Source organism: Equus asinus, chromosome 8 (genome assembly GCF_041296235.1).
Source record: "Equus asinus isolate D_3611 breed Donkey chromosome 8, EquAss-T2T_v2, whole genome shotgun sequence".
Classification (NCBI taxonomy): Eukaryota; Metazoa; Chordata; class Mammalia; order Perissodactyla; family Equidae; genus Equus; species Equus asinus.
In genome coordinates, this window is record NC_091797.1 from 66,029,528 (window position 1) to 66,055,691 (window position 26,164).

At 40.1% G+C, this 26,164-nt stretch overlaps 1 long non-coding RNA gene across 1 annotated transcript in view; it reads left to right on the forward strand.

Annotated features, from left to right (window-relative positions):
- The first annotated feature begins 535 nt into the window (after positions 1 to 535).
- The window catches only part of LOC139045899 (uncharacterized), a 34,498-nt gene continuing 8,869 nt past the window's right edge, over positions 536 to 26,164 (forward strand). The window contains exon 1 of the long non-coding RNA XR_011505268.1: positions 536 to 689. This is a non-coding gene — a long non-coding RNA (uncharacterized lncRNA). The remainder of the gene's footprint in view (positions 690 to 26,164) is intronic.

The following is a 26,164-nucleotide window of genomic DNA, read 5'->3' on the forward strand; positions in this document are numbered from 1 at the left end:
CATGTGTTGCTTAACGGTGGGAATACATTCTGAAAAAATCATCATTAGGCGATTTCATCATTGCATGAACATCGTAGAGTGACTTACACAAACCTAGATGGCTGGTATTGCCCAGTTCACAAGCCTCTGGGCAGAGGCTACATGAGCAGCAGCACCAATACCTTCTCTCTTATAAATCAGAAAATTCCAGTAAAATTGTCTTAAATAAACCCTTGATTGTTATAAAGTATCAACAAGGTAAACTTTAAGAATAATGTCAAAGGAAAAACAAATGTATCTGAAAGCAATGAAAACTTTTTCAATCTGAAAATTTCAAGAGCTCAGAAAAGTCATCAAACAAGTCTAAAATTTAAAAAAAAAATCAAAGGGAGTGTGTGTGTGTTGTGTGTGTGTCAAAATCAGAGAATGAATGAAATCTAAGACCTGCTCCCCCTCCCTGGGAACTAACGGCACTACTGCGCCGAGTGCTGTGCTGGCACCTCCTCAAACCCTCACGGCAGCCCTGGAAGTGGGTCGTCATTTCCGCTTAGCAAACAGGAAACTGAGTCAATAACTTGGCCATGGTCAGACTAATTGCTAAGTGACTGAGCAAAGATTTAAACCCATGTTTGTTTGATTCAAACACCTATGCTCTTGAATGCTGTACTGCAGATAAGAGACAAGAGAAGGTACAGGAGTTTTCCAGCCAGGTCAGTACTTTTAAAAGTGCCTTCTTTGTCGCTGTCTCCGCAGGCTCAGTGTCTTGATCTCGTTAATGTTGGCGACTCGCGGGGAAGCCAGCCCCGCCCTGCATCGCTCAGAGAACCGTGCGTCGGTCTATCCTTGCTGGAAAAGCACTTGTCAAAAAGAGACCAAAAAACACAATTCTGTCTCTAGGCATTGATCCTAAAAAGCAGTCAGAAACTCAGAAAAAGCATTGCTTAAAACATGGAAGTGGCAGAGTAGGTGTAATAGTAATAAATTATTATATAATGTTATGTTATTCAGCCATGTAAATGGTATTATTGGAAAAATAGTGATATTGGAAAGTGCTCTCTTGGTTAAAGATAAAAACTCAAGACTAAAAATTGCGTATTTATAGTGTTATTTTTATTATGTTTTTTTCGAAGCGTATGTATATATGCTTCAAAAACAATTGGAAAATGTCCATAAAACATTAATAATGGCTACTCTGAATCCTGTGTCTACTAGTGATTTGTATTTTATTCTTTGAATTTTTTTATTTTCCAAATTCTCTGTAATGAGTACATGTGATTTTTAGATTAAAATATTAATGATACTTTTTAAAAGGCCAAATAATGAATTTATGCTAAGTATGTTACAGACACAATTATTTTACTTCTTAATCAGTAAAAGAAATAATAAAAAAAGAGAAAAAATAAGGAAAACAATGAAATAGAAAAATATTTGAAGTAAACGTAACAAAGTTTATTAACTGAATGTGAACCATAGAATTTGTAATGGTGAAAAATTGGAAGTAGTCATATGTCCAATGATGGAGTAATCGTTATATTAACTGTAGTGTATGACTCTCTACATGCTCTTGCCCAGCCCACAAGCTGAGAACAGAACGGGACCTCCAGAGCCGAGAGTATCTGCTCTCTGGCCCTTCACAGAAAAAGTCAGTCAGCTCTTGCTATGAAATGTTATATACACATTACATTAAATAAGGGCAAAAGCTCTGTTATAGCAATATCAAAATGTATATATAAAATCACATTATATGAAATATCACAAAATGAAGAGATACTTGAAGATTAGAAGAGACCAAAAACTGCTATGGTAGCTCTGTTTTTATTCATTCACACATTGTCACATATTTCTGGGACAGTTGCTCTGTGCCTGTTTCTGCATGTAAGAAACATCAATGAACAAAACAGACAGAATGCCTGCCCCCAAGGAGCTCACATTCTAGAGGGAGGAAGGCAGACTGTAAACAATAACTAGCACGCCTGAAGGTAAGCGCCGTGTTATCTAAAGATTGTAAGTAGAGTAGGCAAAGCACATCTCCTTGAGAAGGTGACATCTGATCCAAACCTGGAAGGAGGTGGAGGCGTTGGTGATGTGGACTGCAGGCAGAGGCTTCCAGGCAGAGGTCCTGTGGATGAAATATGCTGGAATGTTGCAGAGAGGCACAAAGGCCGACACACTGGACCTAGTGAGTTAGGACAAGCAGGAGGAGGTCAGATCAGAGAGGTAAGGGGATGAAGTCATTACATAGGGCCTCGAAGACGTCTGTGAGGACTGGGAACAAGGAGACACGGCATGTTGTGAGTTGCATCTCGAAAGGATGGCTATGGCTGCTGTAATGGTCATCGACTATAGAGGCAAGGTGACAACAGGGACACCAGGTAGGAAGGCAATTGTAGGAGTCCAGAAAAGAAAGCAATGATATAGTGCTAGAAGGTGAGAGAATGGAACGAATAGTAAGGAGTGGTCAGATTCTGGATATATTTTGAAGGGAAGGTAGTGCCAAAATGATTTCTTATCAGAGTATGTGGGGTGGGAAAGTCAAGAATAGCACCTAAGTTTTCTAGCAAGAGCAACTGGCAGGCTGGGGTTGCCAATTAACTAGATGGGGAGACTCACTGTGGAGTCAGCTTTTGATGGACGAAATCTGATTTTCTATTAGAAATTCAGGTAGGGGTGTCAGATATGGGAGTCGAGAGTTAGAGGAGAGATCTGGGCTGGAGACGTACATTTGGGAATCATCAGCATATAGACAGGACCTAAGTCATCAGATCACCCAGGGGTGGATGTAAATGGAGAAGAGAAGTGAAGCAAGGACCAAGCCCCAGAACACTGAAATGTTGACAGTCCCAAAGGAGGGGAGGAACCTGCAAAGGAGACAGAAACAGTGGCCAGTTAATGCAGGAAGAAAGGCTTCAGTGCCCTGGAGGTCTAGATCAGAAAGGGGGTCAGAGAAGGAAGTCATTGATGGGTCGAAGGACAAGTTAGTTAACTGGTCCAGGAATTGACCATTGGAGTTAACAATGTGGGCATCACAGGTGACCACCCTGGGAGCAGGTTTAGTGGAGTGGTGACAGCAAAAGCTCAATGGAGCAGCTTAAGAGAGACTGAGGAGAGAAGAAGTGGAAACAGCAAGTGCAGACAGCATTTCTGAGAGGTTTTCTTACAAAAGAGAGCAGAAAAATAGAACCATAGCTGGCAGAAGTGGAGTCCAGAGAGTGGTGTTGATAGAAGAAATAAGGGCATGTTTGTTCACTGATGTGAAGGATCCTGTAAAGTGGGAAAATTTGATGGTGTCAGAAAAAGAGAGTAGGATGCTCGAGTAAGCAGAGGAGGTGGAAGTGCCTAGGTGGAGACTGGCATTAGCTGGGAGCAGGGCTGCGTACCTCATCTATGGTACCCCCAAGTCCACCTGTGTGCCAGAGACTGTTTTTATTGCTGTATTCTCACTTATTCACTTATTGTATTTCTCACTTATTCCTTGCAACAACCTTCTGAGGGAGGAACTATTATTCCATTTTATTGATGAGGAAACGATCTTTGAAAGTGTAAGTCATTTAATAAATGGAGCAATCATTCGTGTTCAGGTCTGGCCCAATGTCCTTACTTAATTCTTCTTTTTAAAAAACTATTGTGGTAAAATATTTTTTTTTTGTTAGTGCCATTGCATAGATTCGGATTCCTAGCGACCCTGTGTACAGCAGAGCAGAACCCTGCCCAGTCTTTTTGTTCCATTCTCTCACCTTCTAGCACTATATCAGGCAGTGCTCCACTGTACTGCTGTACTTAGGGTTTTCATGGCCAACTTTTTTGGAAGTGGGTGGCCAAGTCCTTCGTCCTGGTCTGTCTAGACTGGAAGCTCCACGGAAACCTGTCCACCATGGGTGACCCTGCTGGTATTTGAAATACTAGTGGCATAGCTTTCAGCATCATGGCAGCACACAGCCACCACAGTATGGCAACCGACAGATGGTGGTAAAAAATACATAACATAAAATTTACTAGTTTAGCCATTTTAAGTATACAGTCTCATGGCATTGAGTACGTTTACATTGTTGTGCAACCATCACCACTATCCATCTCCAGACTTTTTTCTTCTTCCCAAACTGAAATTCTATACCCATTAAACAATAACTCCCCAATTTAGTTCAAGTACATGAATATATTATATTTATAAAAACAAACTAACCTTCCTTTACTAAACCTAAATAGTTATTACATCAAAGAGAAGAGATTGAGGTATTTCTGGCAATGTTGTTGAAATAAAAGAATACTCATTAAAAAAAAATTAACAAAAACTGTACCCAAGGTGAATTGCCCTCAAGTCTTTGTTGCTAAGATAAGATAAGTGAAATGTTTGCTATGAAAACTAGTCATGTTCCCTCCCAGGCATGTGAGGCCCCCATGTTTCTTTTTGGGTGGCTTGGATATCCAAAAGACAAAACTCAGGCGTCCAGACAGCCATCTGCATTGGAGGGCTAGATGAGAGTCAAGCTGCACCTAGTCCACACAAGAGCAATCATCACAGCGAGGGGGTGGGGGGACAATCCCACCTCCTCAGCCACAGCTCACCCTCTGAGAGTATAAGGGGAACACTGGCTGCAGAAGGGTCTTGGCTTTGCTTCAGTCCTGGGTTCATCTCAGTCCCATTTGAAGATGGTTGAGTCACCTTTCCCAGGACCCCACAACTGGTCTCCTCAGAGGCCAACAGGCTACTTGGCTGAGCCTTCAGGGAGCTCCTGTAAGGGGCTGGGAATTCTTGCATAGGAAACGAGGATCCTCCCATATGGCTCCAAGTTAGCAAAAGAGTAAACGGACACACAGAAAGCAGTGAGATTGAGAAGATTTCTAGCGTCTTTACTTTCTCCATGAGAGTACTTTGAACACCATCCTCAACTCTCTAATAGTAGTATTACAAAGCCTCAGACAGCGGTAAGCTTATTAGGGGAGAAAAAAACATAAAACAGGAAAAGCACAAATATTACACACATTTTAGTTCCAATATATAGAACACATTTTAGGGACCTGAGTTTTGAAGTGAAATACAAGAATACAATAACTTGAAGTGTTTTCCGACCTTTCAGAAGAACACGGTGAGTGTAAGAGCTTCCGGTCGACCTCACGCTGTAGCGGAACTAGACAATACATAATGAAGCTTAGCATTCACGCCGGAAGAACCAAAGGAAAAAAACCTCCGTTCACATCAAGTATTTTGGTAATCACTACTTTGTCTTTTGAAACTGCTCTGCTCACATCTTTGAAAATATTTGATGGATTTTCAGTAAGGCCAGAATATAAGACATTTAATGTTGTTTATCTCCATAAATATTTCTACTCCAAGAGAAGCAATCAATAGGTTTAATTTATTAAGCAGCAACTCTGTCAGGCATTATTCTAAGAATTTTACATGCATTAACTCATTTAATCCTCATAAACACTTTCTAGAATAAGTATTACTATTACACATGTGCCAGTTATTGAGCCACTACAAACACCAGCAATGAAAAAAGTCAAGAACCTTAAAAACAGGCTAAATGTAAGAAGCTAGTCACAAAAGACCACATGTTTTATGATTTAATTTATGTGAAGTATGAAATTGCAGAATAAGCAAATCTATAGTGACCAAAACTAGATTAATGCTTGCCAGGGACGAGGGGTGAGTGGAGTAGAAAGTTACTGCTAGTGGATATGGGGTGTTTTTGGGTGAGATGAAAATGTTTGTGGTGATGGTTGCACAACTCTGCAAATATACTAAAAGCCATTGAATTGTACACTTTAAATCGATGAATTTTATGCTATGTGAATTGTATGTCAATAAGGATGCTTAAAAATATATCAACTATGGTCTCATGATCAGTTACAGAAACAAGAATGATAGCAGCTATACCTATTTTCATATATTTATATAATATGTATGCATGTCTGTTTTATATACTATATATTATTAAAATTTTAGTAGTATATTTTATATTATTATTTTATACTAGCTTTGATGTAAGGAATCTTTACAATCTAGTTTTCAAGCAAGGCAGCATTTAGATGGGATTGTTGCTGAATTTGAGGAGTAATGAATATAGCCTGGAGATGGATGGTGTGCCTGCCTCCCCACTTTTCCTCATTTTGAGGAGAGGGTAAGGACATCTTTGTTCCAAGCATAGTTGCACCTTGTCAGGTGGACCACAGTTATTTCTGACATAGTATGGAAATTCAAATAGCAGCAGGGTGTGTCTGGATGGTGAGTGAACCAAGGGGTAGACCGTTCTGCTGGCTCTCGCCACCGACCTCTCCTCCTTCTATCCTCTGCCCTGTGGTGCTGGGGCTGGGAGCCTGCAAACCACATCTCTGCTTTTCCAGCTCTCTCCACGCTCGGCTCTGCCCACTGGAGTAACTAGGGAGTGACTGGAAGGATAGGGCAGCAAGAGGGCTTTGCTCCTTCCACTGGCTTCCTGTCTGCCTGCAGTTCTTTTGAGTATCATCCCAACAACACTTCTTCACCCCAGGAGCTACAGTTTTTTCTTGAAACAGTGCCTGAATCAGGTTTGAAGTTTTCCAACACTTGCATAGCCAGCACATTGCATCCACTCTGAGCTACCAGTACCAGCTGACTGGTGTCCCATTCTCAGGGGTCTGGGTTCTAGGCCAGTGGGACCCCTCCTATGAACTCGGAGATTCTAGCACTAGCCAAGTAGCACATCCTTCTCAGAGGTCTGTTTTGACTCTACAGGGCCTGTTATGGGTTGAATTGCGTATCCCTCCAAAATTCATAGCTGAAGTCTAACCCCATCACCATCCTGCCACAGTACTCAGAATGTGACTTTATTTAGAAATAGGATCATAGCAGGTGTAATTAGTTAAGATGAGGTCATTGAGGTGGATCCTAAGTCAGTATGACTAGTGTCCTTATTAAAATGGGAAATTTGTGAAGCTGAAGGTAGATATTGGGGTAATGCTTCTACAAGCCAAGGAATGCCAAAGATTGCCAGAAAACCAGCAGAAGCTAGAGGAGAGGCCTGGAAGAGATTCTCTCTCATAGCCGTCAGAAGGACTCAGCCCTGCTGACACCTTGATCTGGAACTTCCAGTCTCCAGAACTGTGAGACAATAAGTTTCTGTTGTTTAAGCTGCCGAGTCTGCGGTACTTTGTTATGACAGCCCTAAGAAACTAATACGGGGTTCTTCCTCCAAGCTTCTAAATTTAATAATTTCAACCCTTGTCCTCTATTCTCCCAATCCTGGGGATGGCAGATGCTTCCTGAAATTACTATCTCCATGCTATCTTGTTGTTCTCTTTTTGTCTTTTGAGTTATATTAACTTTATACCAAGACAGAGATTCTTTATTTTAAATTCTATCTATTCAGATGCCTTGTATGCCTTCTGCCTCCTGACTGCAGCTTGGCTGATACACCTGGTTTTCACATATGGAAACTAAGCATAGAGGGTTAAACAACTACCCAAAGTCAAAGAGCTAGAGAGTGGCAAAGCTAGGTTGGTGTGGCTCTAGAAGCTATGTTCTTAACCACAACACATGACTGCACCTCCACAAACTAAACATCTGACTCAATTGGCCACTACACGTGTATAAGAACGGATAACACTCTTTCCTTTTACAGCTGAAGACTGACCTCATCTATTAACTAACTTCTTGTGTTTGCAGATATTTGTCACCTGTCTCAGCGCAGATCCTCTAAGAAGTAAAGAAAGTCTCAGCCAAGCCAATGAGTCTTTGAGTAAAGGTTGCCCAATGGAGAAATTCCATGTCTGGCAGGAATGGGCCAGCTTTAGTACTCCTGCCATGCTCAGTCATTGGCTGAGTGTAGCCTGGGAGAAACATGACCTTGGCATGACAGCCATGGTGGGTCCAAATGGACCATGGCTTGAGGCTTTTAGTCAACTGTGCTCCCTACAACAGATTTTCTTGAAGGAGATCTAAGGGACACATCATCATGGCTGCCACATGAATCCACTTCTTCATGCCTGTGTAGGGAGCTTACTCCATGATTCCTGTGGGCTATTCCTGAAAGGAGATTTAGAAGAGGGAGGTCATTGGGGGTGAACAATAGCCCCCACTATTGCAGTTAGTTGCAGGGCCATGATTGATAGTTATCATCCCTTCTCCTGTAGTCACTCTAAATTCCTCTCACTCTTGGCTATCACTTTGGCCATGGTGGCCTTGGTGGCTTGGTGGTATGACTTAAACCTTCATTTCTAAGGAGTCTGAAGCATTGTAATCATACCCTTTTCAGGTCAGGGTTGCTGCACATTTCCATTCCCGGTTACAATTGGGTATCCCAGTGGATCACCTGAGTTCCACGCATATTCCTCCTGCTTCTGTTATGTAACAGCAACCCTATCTCCTCTTGCTGGGGATACAGCATGATATAAGGGTTTCTGTTAATACATAGACTGTGTCCTGAAGGATGGCATCCCATCCCTTAGCGTTTCTCTGAGCTGGTGCTTCAGTTCAGCATTCAGAAGGCCATCCCAGTGCTCTACAAGCTGCTTCTATAGGGCAAGGTCATGAAACAGTCAGTGGATCCCGTGGTCATGGGCCCACTCCCACACCACCTTTTCTCTGAGGTGAGTCCTCTGGTTCAGTGCTTTACTGTGTGGAGTTCCATTCCTCTGAATCAGACATTGTGCAAACACCTGGATAGTGGTGTCTGCTGAGGCTCTGAAGGAAAGGCAACGCATACCTGCAAAAGATATCTATCCACATTGGTACAAACTTCTGGCTCTTCCAGGATGGAATGGGTCCAATGTAGTAGACTTGCCACCAAGAGGCTGATTGGTCTCCTTTGAAAATAGTCATACTGAGGGCTCAGCATAGGACTCTTTTGCAGGCAGATTGGATGTTCAGAGGCAGCAGTAGCTAGACTGGCCTTGTTAAGTGAGAATTTAAGCACTTGAGCCATTTTACCAGCTTAACAGAAGGCACTGATGAAGCCTGGTTGACCAGAACTGGCTGAGGTGTTTGCCTACTTTTGCATGTATGATTTATAATTGACATCAACATGTGATACACAATCTTAATTCTTTGTACCCACTCCCCAGCTGCACACCCTTGCTCTCAATCTGCTTGTCTTTGATCTTGCCTTTCTTCTCCTTCCATGCACCTGACCAGTCAGTGAAGCCATTTGTCACTCCCCAGAACACTGTATCTTCCCACTTCAGGCCACTTCTCCTTCTACATAAAATGAATGACCTGGTGACTTACAATTCTGCCCCCTGAGAAGCTTTTCTCTCTCCATTGTCTTCAGGGCCACCCCTGATGTGACTGCAATGCAGCCACCATCCATTTTCAGCTTGTTCCCACATACCAGGTTGAATGTCTATAACAAAGCTCAGACTTTTTCTTCCTCCTTCAGCTGGTTTCAGAGGCTCCTCATCGGCTGTAGGTGTGAGCTGAAAGAGGGATGTAGACAGCTGTAATTGATAACATGCAGGTCTGGGCTAACTGCTCATGCTCTGACTGTGCTCTCTGCACTGCTCCTGAGCCCATCCAATGTTATGACTTGGTGAGTTTGATAAACCTGGCTTATAATGGGCAGTTGCCCTGTGATCAAGCTTTCCATCTCTAAAAGAGCTTAGTAACATTCCAGGAGCTTTTCCTCAAAAAGTGTGTATTCTGCACTACAGATGGAATTGGCGTGGCCTTGCTCCAAGACTCCAGAGATGACATTCTGACTCCTCCATGGTGTTTCACACAATTTCACAGAGCATCCAGCCCCACAAACACCTCTGACACTATGGGGTCTGCCATATTGTATGGCCCCAGTGATAGGACTGAATGCAGCGTCACCCACTACAGCGCCCTCTCCTGCTCCAGTCCTCGCTTCAAGTTGGCAGCCTTCTGTGTCATCTGATGCTGGGCCAGAGTGTAACCTAGATGTGCAATGTGGCCTGCAGAGCCCAAAGAGGCTGACAAGGCAATGCGCTTCCTTCCCTGTGGCAAGGATGCAAGATACAGCAGTTTATCCATCACTTTGGAGAGGAATCTGGGCACCCTTATGACCACTGGACCCCTAAAAACTTTACCCAGATGGCAGACCCTGAAGTTTTGTATGATTTTTCCCCTACCTTTTGAAGAATATGTATCTTATCAAGGCCTCCAACATACCACCCACTGCTTGCAGCCCTGTCCAATCAGTATGATGTCATCAATTTAATGAATTAATGGGATGTTTTGCAGGATGTCCAGTGCTCCGTATTTCCTTGGACTGATACAGAGGGCAGGAAAGTTAACATAGTCCTGGGACAAAATTATAAATGGATGTTGTCATCTGTTCCTCATGAACACAAACTATTTCTGATCCTTTTTTCTGATGGAAATAGAAAAGAACACTTCCGCTAAATCAGTAGACTCTGCTCTAGCAACAATACCACATCCAGCCTCCAGCATGGTATTTGCAAATGGAGCTACTACGTGGTTGAGCTTGGGTAGTCACAGGTGCAGAAAAGATAGGAAACTTGTAGAAGTTCATATAGAAAGTTGTGGGGCCAGAAATGGACAAAGAATCCTACTCTAAAACATTGTTCTTTCCAATATGTGGAAATTTGCAAGATTAGCAATCGTTTGGTAAGAAACAATGCATAGATACTTGTAGATGATAATGTCTTCACTGTCCCTCTTTTCCATCCTCAGTTTGGGGCCTTCTTTACACCCTATTGAGGAGATTTCTCCATCAGGACTTCCTACTCTGACAGTTGCTGACCAGCTTTCTCTTTGCCTTTTTCACAGGAACACCTGCCATTTGTATGTCCGGTCGCAAAGTTGTCTTGATAAAAACCATATGAAAATACCATGAGGTCAAAGGGCAATATAGTTACATAGAACATGCTTTGTTAAAAACTATGCTTTTAACATTGTTTAAAATATCTATTCGGAAAGCTTACCCTCTCAACACAGGCTGCTTGATCCGACTTCATTCTTTGTGCTAGCTCTAATCCAATAAAGTCGGGATACTGAGTTGTCATTTGATATCAATCACAACTTTCAAAAAGGAGAAAGGAGACAAACTTAGATCAGGTGACTTCTGGGGTCAGGGCAGCACCAACCCTGAGGCGGTTTGGAGTCAGGAAGCCTCCACATTTGCAGAAAGGATCCATTGCCTTTATCTCCCAGCAGCCTGGATTAAATAGAGGCCATGAGAGATATTAGAGCCGCCTTAAATCTCATCCTCCTTTTTTCTATCATGTTTCACAGACTACTACTTCCTGTCACCCAAATGCCTACTTCTTTCCTTCTGCCGAGGGGAAAATTATTAGGTGCTGGCACATTCAATAGATGGTTATTTGGTTGCACTTGAAATGTTCATTTACTGTAATAGGCTCATTATTCTAGGAATGTAATTGGAACCCAGACTGTTATGACCTCAGGAAATAGAATGTAACAAAACTATGCAGAAATATTAACTTTGCCCCAAGCAGGGCAGCCTTTTCCTTGGGGAAAGTGGAGGAATCCATCACCCTACCTTCCTATTCTCTTGCACACTTACAGATGGTTGAATCTTTGGACACTTTAGAGGACTTTTATTCCAAAATTCTTGATTGACCCGTGGGGAAACTGAAGCCGATCAACTTAAAAAAATAGGACTTTTACTGTCCTAGCAAATTTTTTCTAGTAACCACGAAAATTTGAAGTAGACAAGAACTCGGCAAAAAAGGCTTGTGTATACTTAATTCTGCACAGCATCTCGCAACCTGGAAGTTGGGGGGATTTATCTGACGACCAGATATTATGATAAGCACTGAAAGAATTTACAAGGGTGGAGAAAAATAAAGCGGGAGGATGAACACCGAAGCCATATTAACAGGCTTTGTAAAACAGGGGGACTGGACAAGGTGACAAGCTCTGGCATTTTGCTTCACGCTATCTATCATGCTTTTAAAAGTTATTAATAAAATGGAGTTTAATATAAATATAATGCACTGTACACCATCCCAATAGCTGAGGCAGAAATCTGGTGTGGTGTTAATGATTTAGACTGGAAAGTGTTCAAGAAGTGAGCTTAAAATAATTAGAAATGTTATCCCATTCAGCATGAGCAATGCTTAGACTAATCGGAGACCTTATTTTTAAGCCTCAGAATAGCTGTATTCCAGAGACCTCATTTGAGTTTGGTTTCCCTTTTTGGAGTAAAGTTTTATGGCCTCATGTGACTTTGTAAGAAGGGCATCATTATATGCACACACACATACATATGAGCCATGTTTGAAATTTCTAATTTCAGCCTCTGAACAAAGAAACTATTTTGTAGTATATTAAGACATATTTACTGGTATTAAAATGGCAGGCTTATTGTAAGTTTTACAGCATTAAAAATGCAATGGGATTTTTTAGACCCAAAATAATTTATAGTGCTTAACATTTCTCAGTTGGGTTAAAAACACAGAGCCAAAACCAACAATCCAAGAGAAAAATGGGCAAAGGATAGGAACAGACAGTCCACAGAAAAGAAAAAATAATTGTCTCATAAATAGGAAAAGATGCTCATTGCACTTAGTATAAGAGAAATGCAAATTAAAACTATACTGAGATGACATTTTTCACCAATCACATTGACAAAAATCCAAACGTTATTAGTAATTTCCATTGATGAGGCTGTGGGGAAACAGGGCTTCTCATACACGGCTGGTGAGGGTAGAGTACCAATTGCTGCAGCCCCAATGACGGTCTATTTGGTAATAGTTACAAAAATTATAAATGCATATTGCCCTTTAACCCATAATTCCTTTCTATAGCTTTATCCTACAGATACACTGGCACACATCAAAAAGGCATATGTAGGGGTTGGCCCGATGGCATAGTGGTTAAGTTCTTGCACTCCACTTTGGCGGCCCGGGGTTTGCAGGTTCGGATCCCAGGTGCGGACATAGCACCACTTGTCAAGCCCCACTGTAGTGGCATCCCTCATAAAACAGAGGAAGATTGGCACAGATGTTAGCTCAGCGACAACCTTCCTCAAGCAAAAAGAGGAAGATCGGCAACAGACGTTAGCTCAGGGCCAATCTTCCTCGCACACACACAAAAATAAAGACATATGTACAAGGTTTTCCATTGCAGCGTTGCTTACGATAACAAAAGATTGGAAACACCCCAAATTTCCATTAGTAGGGACAATTTAAATAAAGTATGGAACATGCAGTTATTTGAAAAAAAAATGAGGAGGCTCTCTACATACTGATGTGGAAAAATCTCCAGATATATAATTTTGTGAAAAAAGCAAAGTGAAGAAACTGACTGTATAGTATATTCCTTTTGTGTAAGAATAAAAGGGGAGATAAGAATGTATACTTGCGTTTGCTAGGATTTATATTTAAAAACTCTGGAAAGGTGCACAAGAAACAAATAAGTTTTGCGAGAATGGAGCAGATAACAAATAGAGGTGGGAGGAAGATTTCACTGCATATCTTTTCATTGCTTTTTTCTGCCTTCCAGTTTTCTTGAGATATAATTGACATACAACATTGTGTAAGTTTAAGGTGTACAGCATAATTATTTGAAATATGGACATAATGAGAAATGATTACCACAATAAGATTAGTTAACACAGCTATCACCTCACATAGTTACAATTTTTTTGTTGTGTGTGTGGTGAGAAATTTTTAATTCTACTCTCTTAGCAACTTTCTAATATACAGTATTGTTAACTGTAGTCACCATCCTGTGCATTTCCTCCCCAGAACTTACTCTTCTCACACATGGAAGTTTGTACCTTTGACCACCTCACCCATTTCCTCCACTCGCCACCCCCACCTCTGGCAACCACCAATCTGTTTTCTGTTTCTATGAGTTTGGTTTGTTTACATTTCACATGTAAATGAGATCATGCAGTATTTGTCTTTTTCTGTCTGACTGAGAATAATGCATAAAGCCCTCAAGGTGCATCCATCTGGTCATGAATGGCAAGATTTCCTTCTTTTTTGTGCTGAATAATATTCTGTTGTATATCTATACGACATTTCTTTACCCATTCATTCATCAATGCACACTTAGGTTGTTTATACGTCTTGACTATTGTAAATAATACTGCAATAAACAAGGAGTCCAGATACCTCTTCAAAATAGTGATTTCATTTCCTTCAGATATATACCTAGAAGTAGGATTACTTGATCATATGGTAATTATATTTTTATTTTTTTGAGGACCCTCCATACTGTTTTCCACAGTGGCTGCACCAATTTACATTCCCATCAACAGGGCACAAGGGTTCCCTTTTCTCCACATCCTCACCAGAACTTTTATCTCTTGTCTTTTTGATGACAGCCATTCTGACAGGTGTGAGGTGATATCTCATTAAAGTTTTGATCTGCATTTCCCTGGTGGTTAATGATGTTGAGCATCTTTTCATGTACCTGTTGGCCATTTGGATATCTTCTTTGGAAAAATGTCTATTCAGGTCCTTAGCCCATTTTTTAATTGGATTACTTGTTTTATTGCTATTGGGGTGTATGTGTTCCTTATAATTTTGGATATTAACCCCTTATGTGATACGTAGTTTGCAAATATTTCCTCCCATTCTGTAGTCTGCCTTTTCATTTTGTCGATCATTTCTTTTGTTGTGCAGCTTTTTGGTTTGATGTAATCCCACTTGTTGATTTTTGCTTTTGTTGCTATATCTTTTCATTTCTTTGCTTTATTTTGAAAACCATATGAAAACCATCAAAATGGTTCAATGATTTAAAAAGTAGAGACATTAAGGAATCACTTTGCCAAAAAAATTTAAAGCTCTGAATATGTGTTTCATTTGGTTCAGTTTGAGTTTACATAGCAATATAATTATAATCACCTATTAGAAAAATCAGCATGTATTTCATGGTGATTGACTTTTTAAATGTTCTTCAAAAAATACTCTTTATTCCCTGTTTAGACCTAGAGTTAGCCATGATAGATAGAATTAGCCAAGATATCATAATGGTCCCCCAAAGAATACGTTTATTACAAAAATCTTTAAATATGCTAAATTCTTATTGCAATATTATTGTAATAGCCTCCTAGTGGGCTTCCACCTTGCTCCCCTTGAGTGGATTCTCAATCCAGCAACTAGAATCATCCTGCTAAAAGCATGAATAAAATCATGCCAGTCTTCTGCTCAAAACTCTCCAAAGGCTTCCCATCTTGCTCTTATTAAAAGCCCTTATAACGGCCCACAAGGTCCAATGAAAGCAGCCCCCTAGCACCCTCTGTACCCAGGACTGTGGCCCCTCAACTACAAATGCATTCTTCTTTGTCTGATTTGCAATCCTGGAGCAGGTCCCTGTGGATATTCTCATGGCTTGATGCCCAGCTTTGTCAGCAGAGGACACTGCAGTAGGAAGGGGGCCTCTCTTCCTGGTTGTGGTGGTATTGCATCTTGCTCTCACAACTCAGCTCCCAGTGTTGTGCAGGAGACCCAGAGATGCCCACCCTCCAAAGGGTTTTGCTGGCATCCCTGTGTGTGGCTTCTGCTCCACCTGCAGTTCATCAGTGAATTTATCTGTTCTTCAGGGGACTACATCTTACCCTCTCCAATGGTGTCTGAATCTGTGCTTTTGTTGGGGATGGGGGAGTGACTGTCCAAGTTTATCCCTTCCTTGAGTGCTCTGACTCAGACCTAGAGGTAGTGCTCTCCCTACATCTGCTATTTCCATATCCTTTAGAATTCTCTCTACCTTTTATTAGGTAATCTCCCTTTTACTAGTTAATAATTTTTACATTAAACTTCCCGGCTCAAAAAACCAGTATGACAAAAATCAGTTGTGTTTCTAAACACTAACAAAGAATATTCTGAAAAGGAATCCAAGAAAACAATCCCATTTGCAATAGCATCAAAAAGAATAAAATATTTAGTAATAAACTTAACCAAAGAGGTGAAAGACCTATACACTGAAAGCTGAAAACATTGCTGAAAAAAATTAAAGAAGAGGAAAATAAATGAAAAGACATCCCATGTTCATGGATTGGAAGACTTAAAATGTTAAAATCGGACTTAAGACTTAAATTGTTAAAGTGTCCATGCTACCCAAAGGAGTCTACAGATTCAATTCAATCCCTTTCAAAATGTCAATGTTATTTTTTGCAGAAGTAGAAAACAAAATCCTAAAATTTGTATAGAATCTCTAGGGACACCAAATAGCCAAAACAGCCTTGAAGAGAAACAAAGTTGGAGGCATCATACTTCGCAGTTCAAAACATATTATAAAGCTACAGTAATCAAAACAGTGTGGTGCTGTCATAAAGACAGACATATAGACGAATGGAACAGAATAAAGAGCCCAGAAATAAACTCTCTCATTTGTGGTCAAATGATCTTCAACAAGGGCGCCAAGACCACACAATGGGAAAAAGACAGTCTCTTCAACAAATTGTGTGAGGAAAATTGGATATTCATGTGCAAAAGAATGAAGTTGGACCCTTATCTCATACCACATGTAAACATTAACTCAAAATGGATTAAATACCTAAAAATAAGAGCTAAAACTATAAAGCTCCTAAAGAAAACATAAGGGAAAATCTTCAAGACCTTGAATTTGGAAACGTTGTCATGGATATGACACTAAAAGCTCAGGCAGCAAAAGCAATAGACAAATAAGACTGTGTCAAAATTAAAAACATCTGCACAATCAAAGGAAACAAACTACAGGGTGAAAAGGCAACCTATGGAATGGGAGAAAATATTTGAAAATCATATATCTGATAAAGGGCTAATATCCAGACTATATAACAAACTCCTACAAATCAATAATGAAAGAAAACAAACCGATTTAAAAATAAAGGACTTGATAGACATTTCTCCAAAGAAGATATACAAATGGCCAAGAAGCGTATGAACAAATGTTCAACGTCACTAATCATTAGAGAAATGCAAATCAAAATCACAATGAGATAACACCTCACACCCATTAGGATGGTCACTATAAAAAAAAAAGAAACAAAAAATAACAAGTGTTGGTGAGGATGTGGAGAAATTAGAATCCTTACACACTGTTGGTGGGAATATAAAATGGTGCAGCTGCTATAGAAAACAATATGGAGGTTCCTAAAAAGCTAAAAATGGAATTACCATCTGATCCAACAATTCCAATTCTGGGTATATACTCAGAAGAATTGAAAGCAAGATCTCCAAGAGATCTTGTACCCCCATGTTAATAGCAGCATTATTCACAATAGCCAAGAGGTGGAAGGGATCCAAATGTCCATCAACAGATGAATGGATAAACAAAATGTGATATATGCATACAGTGGAATATTATTCAGTCTTGAAAAAGGAGGACATCCTGTCACACGGTACAACTTGGATGAATCTTGAGGACATTATGCTAAGTAAAATAAGCCAGTCACAAAAAGACAAATACTGTACGATTCCTCTTATATGAAGTATCTAAATTAGTCAAACTCTTAGAAACAGAAAGTAGAATTGTGGTTGCCAGGGGCTGGGAGGAAGGGAAAATGAGGAGCTGCTCAATGAGTATTGAGTCAGTTTTGCAAGATGAAAAAGTTCTAGAGATCTGTTGCACAACAATGTGAATATACTTAAAACTGCTGAACTGTTCACTTAAAAATGGTTAAGACGGTAAAAAAAACAAAGCATATGATTAAACTTTGATGTCAACGTATGATTAGGACATTTGATTTTTGGGAGAAAGGAATGAGATTCTGAAGAAAACATTACAAAATTTCTCAATCATAAAGGTCTTGCAAGATTTAAAAAAACAAAAAAACTATAATTTTTTTCCCTGACCGGACCTTGGCTAATCTTCATCTGTCTACTACTTCCTCTGTCATTTATTCTACTGATCTCCTTTCTGCTCCTTAAATCAGCAGACACATTCCCACCTCAGGATGCTCACACTTGCTGTCCCCTTTGCCTGAAATGCTCTTTCCCCAGATAGCTCCCTCAGGACTTTACTAAAATGTCACTTACTCAGTGAGGCCACGCCTTGATATTCTTTCTAATCTAAAAACCCTGTTCCTCATATTATCCTCTTTCCCAGCTTCATGCTTAGTCTAGAGCAAATTACCATCCGACATCACTTATATTTTATGCATTTATTTGTTTATTGCCCATCATATTAGCTTTGTGATGTATGTTTCAAGACGACTGGAACTCATTCATTCATTCACTTATAGCTTTCTATTTACTGCCAATTACCCCCAAACTACAAGTACACCTAGCACATACTAGGAGCTCAATAAATATTTGCTGAAATGGTAAATTAATTCATGAATCAGTGATCAGAATCCTGATCATCTGATTCCAGAACCTACACTTTTTTCCTCTTCGCTGTGTGGCTTCCCAATGGCAGTCAACAGGTAACAGCTTAGGCTGTCTCTTCCAGTTGATGATAGCCATTATCACTATCATTTAGGCAAAAATATTTAACAGATTTTGGAATCATCTGTCCTTCCTCATTCAGATTGGGCTTTGACAGCTGTCAAAAGAGAGAGTGCAATGTTCTGTGGCATTTCTGCTGTGAGGTGCTCGCTCTTTGTCCCCATGTATAAGTTCTTTGTTGCAACCCCAAGAAAAAAAGCAAGGATGGAGTCTGTCCTTTCCATGGGTAATGTCTACTGGCAAATATTAATTTTGTGATCTGTTCTAAAATGTTATTGGGGATTAATTGAAAGCTCACAGATTCATAATTTCCAAAATTCAGCTGTTGTACTTAAGTAAATAAATAAGACCTTTGCCCTGCTCCCTTTCTCTGGTACCACTGCTATAACTCACTGTGAGTTAACATAAGAAAATGACTCTGAAATTACATTTCCAAGTTGTTTTTTTAATAATCTGGATGTTCATCCATTCTTAATAGCTTGCCAAAATTTATGAAATAAAAATCCAATAAGTAATACCCTATAATAAAATGCTAGAACATCTATAAGCCTTAATATGGTTTTTAAAAAATATCCTATTTTCCTTATAGATGCATTTGTAACTAAGTAATCATAAAGTCTAAGATACTAATTTTGCTCAAAATCCATGGCATGGTCACCTGACCTGATCTGGGGCAACCCAGAAGCATTCTGTGCTCTTGCTCTAATATTTAAGCCTTGATGAATCCTCACATCTTCTGGAAAACAAGAAGGTGGAAATAAGAGGAAAACCATCCAGCAGCACCTGGCCCTGTCTGGTGCCTGTATGCACTGTCGGGGTCAGTGCTCTGAGGCCCTGTGCTGATACATACCCTCAATATAAGGAAGTTCAACCCCTGGGGCCCAGCCAAAGATCTGTTCATCTAAGTTATATTAACAGTTAGGACACATCACTCTTTCTTTATTTCCAAATTTCCCCCATTTGTGTTTTCAGAGGTTGGACTTGTGCCTCTGCCTAACATGTCAGGGCCAAGAAGTCGCTCCGAGCTCATCTGATCTGGAGACAGAGGGTGACCTGTCAGACTAGGATTTTGTTGCCTTCTCAAGAAGCATGTGTAAGAATGAGTGGCACATAGTGAAAGTTTAAAAAAAGATTTTTTTTAAGTAAGTGAAAGGCTAAAGGGTGAAAAGTTGAATGTGTTAAGTGGCAGGATCATAGATCCCATGCCCGGCATTCGGCTCTTTTCCACTTCAGGGAGCTCACTCTGAGCAATGCGGGAATCCAGCGGCAGCCGTCCAACAGTGTCCCGGTTTCAAATGGTTATTAGTAATGAGAGAGTAGGAGACGAGAGGCAGCTTCCTCGGAAAGAACATGTTTCTTCAAGGGATACATATCAAGAGACAGAGAGAGAGAAGAGGGAAGGAGCAAGGATTGAGAGGAAGAGAGGAGACGGTGCAAGAAGGAAGGAAGGAAGGAAGTTCCAGCCGAGGTTAGATTATCAGTAGCGAGTAACATTCTCTTTATATCCTTTTGCTTTATTTTGTTGAGGGAGGTTCAAATATGTGCAGATACAGAATTTTTTCTAAAAGATACTGCTAGCTAAACTGAAGTCATTTTCTGAGGCCTGGTGAAGCACACTATTTTATAGCAGGAATTTTAGCTCTACCATCCTAAATTCAAGAGAATCCATGTCTTGCCTTTACCTGCCTTGGTTGATAGCTATGACATGAAAACATGCTCTCAAACACATGTGCTTAAAGTGCTAGGATCAGAGAGCTCGCAAAGAAAAACACTTTATCGTGGCTGGGTCTGTGATTCCCGCTCGTTACGAATCTGCAGTGCACGGCCCAGCACTCATGTTCACAGAGTGAAACCCACGGGAAATGCAAGAGGAAAGACGCAAAATTCACCGATAGTAGAAGACCTGGTTCAGGCTAGAGCAAAAAGACAGAGACGCACACACACACACAGTGAAACAAAAGACCCAAACAGCAAATAATGAGGTCATTGCTAGTTTTCAAGCTCTATGTCCTAAAATCAAAAAGTAACTTTTTTTAAGTGACCTAGTAATAATCACAAAAATTGACCCTAGTCAGCCAAACAGAAGACCACATACATATTTTTAAATTAAAAAGTAAAAATAACATTTTCTGATCACAATTCAATAAAATGAGAAAATAATAATGAAACTAGAAAACTAATAAACCTACCATCTACAAATATTTTTAAAACTCTTAATTCTTCAGGCACTGAAAAAAAATCAAAATCAAAGTAGCAGAATATTTAGAGAATAACATGTATCAAAACCTACAGGGCACAATTAAACCAATGCTCAGAGGAAAAGAGAGCTTTAGATATTTATATTATCCAAAAGAAAAACAGAAGAGGAACAAATTAAGCACGCAGTTTAAGAACTTGGAAAAAAACAGCAGAATAAACAAGGAAAGTAGAAAGAAGGAATTACTACAAACACAAAACAGAAATGAATAAACTGAAAAACAGTAATGCCAATAAATACATCCAACTGTTGGTTTTAGGAAAACATCAAAAAACATTGGAATGATGAGGGGAGAGATACAGATATGAAAAATCATAAATGATAATGCAAATGCAAAGTAAAGTTTTTTAATTATAAGAGGATAATTTTAAAACTTCCTACAAGTAAACGTGCATTAATTATCAAAATTAACCCAAAAATAGGAAAATCCACTCAGATCAATTAACATAGAAGAAATAAAATTATTAAAGATCTTCTCCCTAACATGCATCAAGTCTGGAGAGTTTCAGAGATCTTTAACAAGTCTGAAGAAAGAGATAACTCCAGTCCTATTTAATCAGTTTCAGAGCATTCATATTCTTTTAATGCAAGTAGCATAGCAATGACAACACAACTTCACAAACATTATTGCATAATAGAGAACTACAGACCTATTTCACTTATGAATTCCAATGGGGAAAACATTCACAAAGCTGTGCAAACAGGGCAGATGGCCCTGCTGGGCCAGTGTGCACTGGGGACACTGAGGGAGACAGCATCTGTGGCAAATGTGTGGTCCCTTGTTGTCCCTCACACTGAAGCACCACCTGGCACTCTGGTAGAGACAGATTTTAGGGGTGGGATTCTGACTCCTGAGCTGAGGGGCTTTTATGCCACATTACTGGACAGGCACCAGATCCTTGCCTGGTGTGATCAGGGCCCAAAATTCAATACCAATATGGTAGAATGGAAACTGACTCCAGTTCTATCTTGCCCACTCAAGTTTCATAGACTGAAGAGGGGAAGCATCAGACCCTCCTCTGGTCAGAAAGGAATTGGAGTTCAAACCTTGCAGTTAAAGCTATATGAATGAGCAAGGTAATCACAGCGTTTGTCATATCAACATTCAGGTTTGGAGAAACACCAGCCCCTATCCTAGTGTGATCAGGAGCTGACATCCAGAACTTGCAGTTGACCAGAATTGATGCCTTAAACACTGGACTGTAGCTACTTTCTATCTTGCTTGAACAGGTAGCTCCTGTTTGGAGGCCAGGTTTCCGGGGATCAATCTGGGACAGATTAACCCTTACTTCTCAATTAATAAATAGAATCCAGAAAAATATTGAAAGAATAACATGCCAAAACCAAGTGGGCTTATCCTAAGAATTCAAGGATGGTTCAATATTAGGAAATCTATTAATATTGTTCACCATATAAAATGCCAAAAGAAAAATTTACATCTCCATTGATAAGAAAAAAATGGTAAAATCCAACATTCATTTTTTATTTCAAAAATAATAATTTAGGAAGCCAAAAAAGAAAAGATTGATAAATTTTACTATGTACAAAATTTAAAATTATGCTCAGCAAAAAAACTCATGAACAAAATCGAAATGCTGAACAAAAATCTTGGGGGAAAACATTTGCAGCTCATAATTCAGAGGACTAATTTCCCTAATACATGAAGAGCTCCCACAAAGCAATAATAATTTTAAGAATGCCAATGGAAAAATGGGCAAAAACTATTAATATAGAATTAACCAAAAAAGGGTATTTAGTGGCTTTTACACATACAAAAGTAAGAAAAATGAAATTTAAAACTACACCAAGATTCAGTGTTTCGCTTAGGAAGCTGGCAAAGATGAAAAATGTAAATAACGCACTGCATTGGTGAGATTGTGGGGAAATAGATTCTCCTATATTGCTGCTGTTATGATCCGTTCATACAGACAGACCTGGAGTGAAATTTGGCTAAACCTATGAAAATTAAAAATGCATAGTCTTTTTGACTCAACCTTCCACATCACTTATTTATCCTACATATAGAATCACACACATGTAAAATTATGTATGTAAAAAGATATTAATTGCAGATTCTGATAGCAAAATAATGTAACCAGCTCAATAGAAGACTAGTTAAATTAATTATGATTCATGGCTGTACCATTAAAAAGGACCTCTCTCTGTGTATTTATATAAACAATCTCAGAGACATAGTCTTAGGTTTGAAAGAAAAGCAACATACAAAACAGTATGTCTAACGTGCTAACAATTAGCAAAAGAAAAGAAAAAAGGGCACCCACATGTGCTTATCTATGTAGAGTGTGTCTTTAGAACACTTGAAGTAACAAGCCAGGGGCAGATCTTCTGGTCGGTGGCTGGAGGACTGGGATGGGAGACACTCACTTTTCACTGAAAATGTTTTTGTATTTCTTGAATATTTTAATAGATACAAGACATTTCTTAAGAAAGAAAAAACCCTAAGCATTTGCTTCATTTGTTCTTTGTTTCCTGGTCTGTCAATTAGGATAAATGTTTCAGCAGCAGCTGGAATGTTGGGAGGGGGGTGTGAAGAGAGATGTTACAGGTAACGAGAAATACTGGGCATGGAAAACATATTCATTAATTTGTCCAAATTTTATCCTACTCCTCACGTATTTATTCAGTGCTTTACAAGTTGCCAGGATTTCATAGACATCATCTCCTTCCTCTGTCACACAGCCCTGTGAGTTCGTTATTCATGGCACTTTCATTCCGTGCATAGCAGGGCCTGAGGAGTCCGATCAGCGATCTGGCGGGTGTCCGCTGCTGGCCTTCCCCACCTCTCTCTCTGCCAGTGTTTTGCACAAGTTGCTATGCATGGGAAGGAGCCCAGGAAGAGAGACACATAAGACAGATGTGAATAATGAGACAAATGGCCTCATACTTGCTCCTATCTGCTAGTTCATCCCTGTGGGGATGGACATGGGGAGACCCAGCACACAGACAGCACTGCCTGAGGCCTGAGTAACAAGTGAAGAGCAGTGGGCTGTGGACATTCTCCAGAGCAAGAAACCCTGCTCAGCCTTGATCCCCAAGGGCTCAGAGAAGGCCAGAGCAGGGGAATAACATCTTGGACACCGTTATGAACTGAATGTTTGTGTCCCCCCAAATCCATATGTGGAAGCCCTAACCCCCAGTGTGGCTGTATTTGGAGACAAGATAGTAACTAAGGTTAAATGAGGTCATAAGAATGTGGCCCTGATCCAATACGATTATTGTCTTTATGAGAAGAGACACCTGAGAGCTCTCTCTCTCTGCACAGATGCCTAGGAACACCAGAAACCAAATCCGCCACCACGTTCGTCTTAGACTTCCAGCCTCTAGAACCATGAGAAAATAAATTCTGTTGCTTAGGCCCCCCAGTCTATGATGTTTTGTTATGGCAGCCTGAACAGTCTAATACAGACACCCTCCCGGAACTCTCACTAATATAATGAGGGAAACTCTAAACGGGAAACAAGGTCTTGTAGTTGTGCAGGCAGAAGCTTCGTACCAGAGAAATTTGAGAATTAATGCTGATATGATCTCACAGGAGACCACTGGCTGGTAAAACCCAAGAGAAGATAATACGCCTATAATCAGAGTTATCAAAAAACAAAGTAAGACTTGAATCTAAGCTTTTGTGCTCAAAATTCTGTGCTCTCCTTAATTTGCATTTGGATAAAGGCCAGCCTAAATGTTTACACTTATATAATGAGGGTAAACTTTTTTAAAATTATCTTTTCTCAATTTTTTTACTTTAAAATACTTCAAACCTACAAAAAAGTGAAAGAACAATATAATGAACACTCACAAACTTTCCACCCTAATTCACCAATTGCTAACATTTTGCCACACGTGCAAAAGATATATAGCGTTTATATATGTTATATAGATATGTTATATAGACAAGTTATATAGGTATGTTATATAGATGTATATGTATATACTTTACATATATATATAGTTTTATTTTTTGCAGAACCATTGGAAAATACATCATAGACATCACACCACTTTGTCCTGCAATACTTGCATGCGTTTTTCCATGTAATCACAACAGCAATTTCACACCTAAGAAAATAAGCAGTAAGCTCATAATATGTTTTACTTCATAGTCAATATACAAGTTTCCCCAATTGGTCTAAAATACATTTCTATATCTAGTTTTGTTTTTCTGTACCCCAATTCAGGCTCCAATCAAGTTTCATACATTGCAATCAGTTGAATATCTCTTTTGTCTCTTTTCATCTGGAACAGTTCAATCTCCTCCCCCACATTTTTGATGTTGTCTTGTAGAATATCTAGATTTGTCTTATTGTTTACTTATGAATATGGGGAAAAGTAATAGTTTGTGAAATAAATTAATGGACTTTTTTCCCCCTTTGATATTTTTAGAATTAGGACTCCTACACGGGGAATTAAAAAAGAGTTAATATTCCACTTGTGACATCTAAAATATATATATTTTTTTCAGTCCAGAGCAAAATATAAGCTGGAAATCCAGGGGCCGGCCCAGTGGCGCAGCGGTTAAGTTCTCACGTTCTGCTTCTCGCCGGCCCAGGGTTCATCAGTTCGGATCCCGGGTGCAGACATGGCACCGCTTGTCAAGCCATGCTGTGGTAGGCATCCCACATATAAAGTAGAGGAAGATGGGCACAGATGTTAGCTCAGGGCCAGTCTTCCTCAGCAAAAAGAGGAGGACTGGCAGGAGTTAGCTCAGGGCTAATCTTCCTCCAAATAAGTAAATAAATAAGCTGGAAATGCAGATTTTTCAAGAGAAAAGAGGAACTTCTAAACCCTTTACCTATCCTTTTAACATATCATTGAACAAACCTAAAGACTTGGATTGTAGAATTTTTCCATGGAGTTGAGAGGAAGACCATTCTGAACATGGAGAAGAGGCCATGAGGCTGACAACCCAAAAGTAGAAGTAGGCACCCAGAGAAACTGGAAGGCCAGCCCGAGAGCCTGGAAAAGAAAGAGGAGACTGGGATGGAGTGATGGCGTCAGTCACCAAAGACGTTTTCTTCCACCCTGTCTGAGGGCTGTATATTGAGGAGAACAGAGCACGAGGAGAGGGGCTTTAGAAACATCAGAACAGATGCAGAGGATGTTGAGAATAGAGGAATCTGTCTCTGCTCCATCTTTGTGACTCAGAGAGGAGTCCTCACTGCCAACCCTAGGTCACTTAATCCAAATAAAAGTGGTACTAAGCTGTGCCAGGTAAGATGGACAGACTAAGCCTAGGTCACCAGTCCTCCTTTGGCTCCCAGTCATGTACATGGCCTCCAGGAGTTCCCACACGCCTCACTGAGCAAAGAAGAGATGGACTAAAGACACCGGCAAGAGAACTGGCTAGAAAGGGGTTAGTGTGGTGAAGGCAGAACGGACCCTGGCTGAGATCATCATGGGATCTGAAGCCGGAAGGCCATCTTGAATAAAGGGAAGTAGCTAATGCTCGCAGGACCAGTGCCTCTGCCTGGACCAGGACAATGCCACAGGTTTTATAGGTTCCCAGCCCTGAACCTCAACACTGACGGCCCACAGTGCATCTAGCGAGCAGGCAGATGAAGACCACCTGCAGAGGAACCAGAGGGCAGCACAGGGACCCTACACATG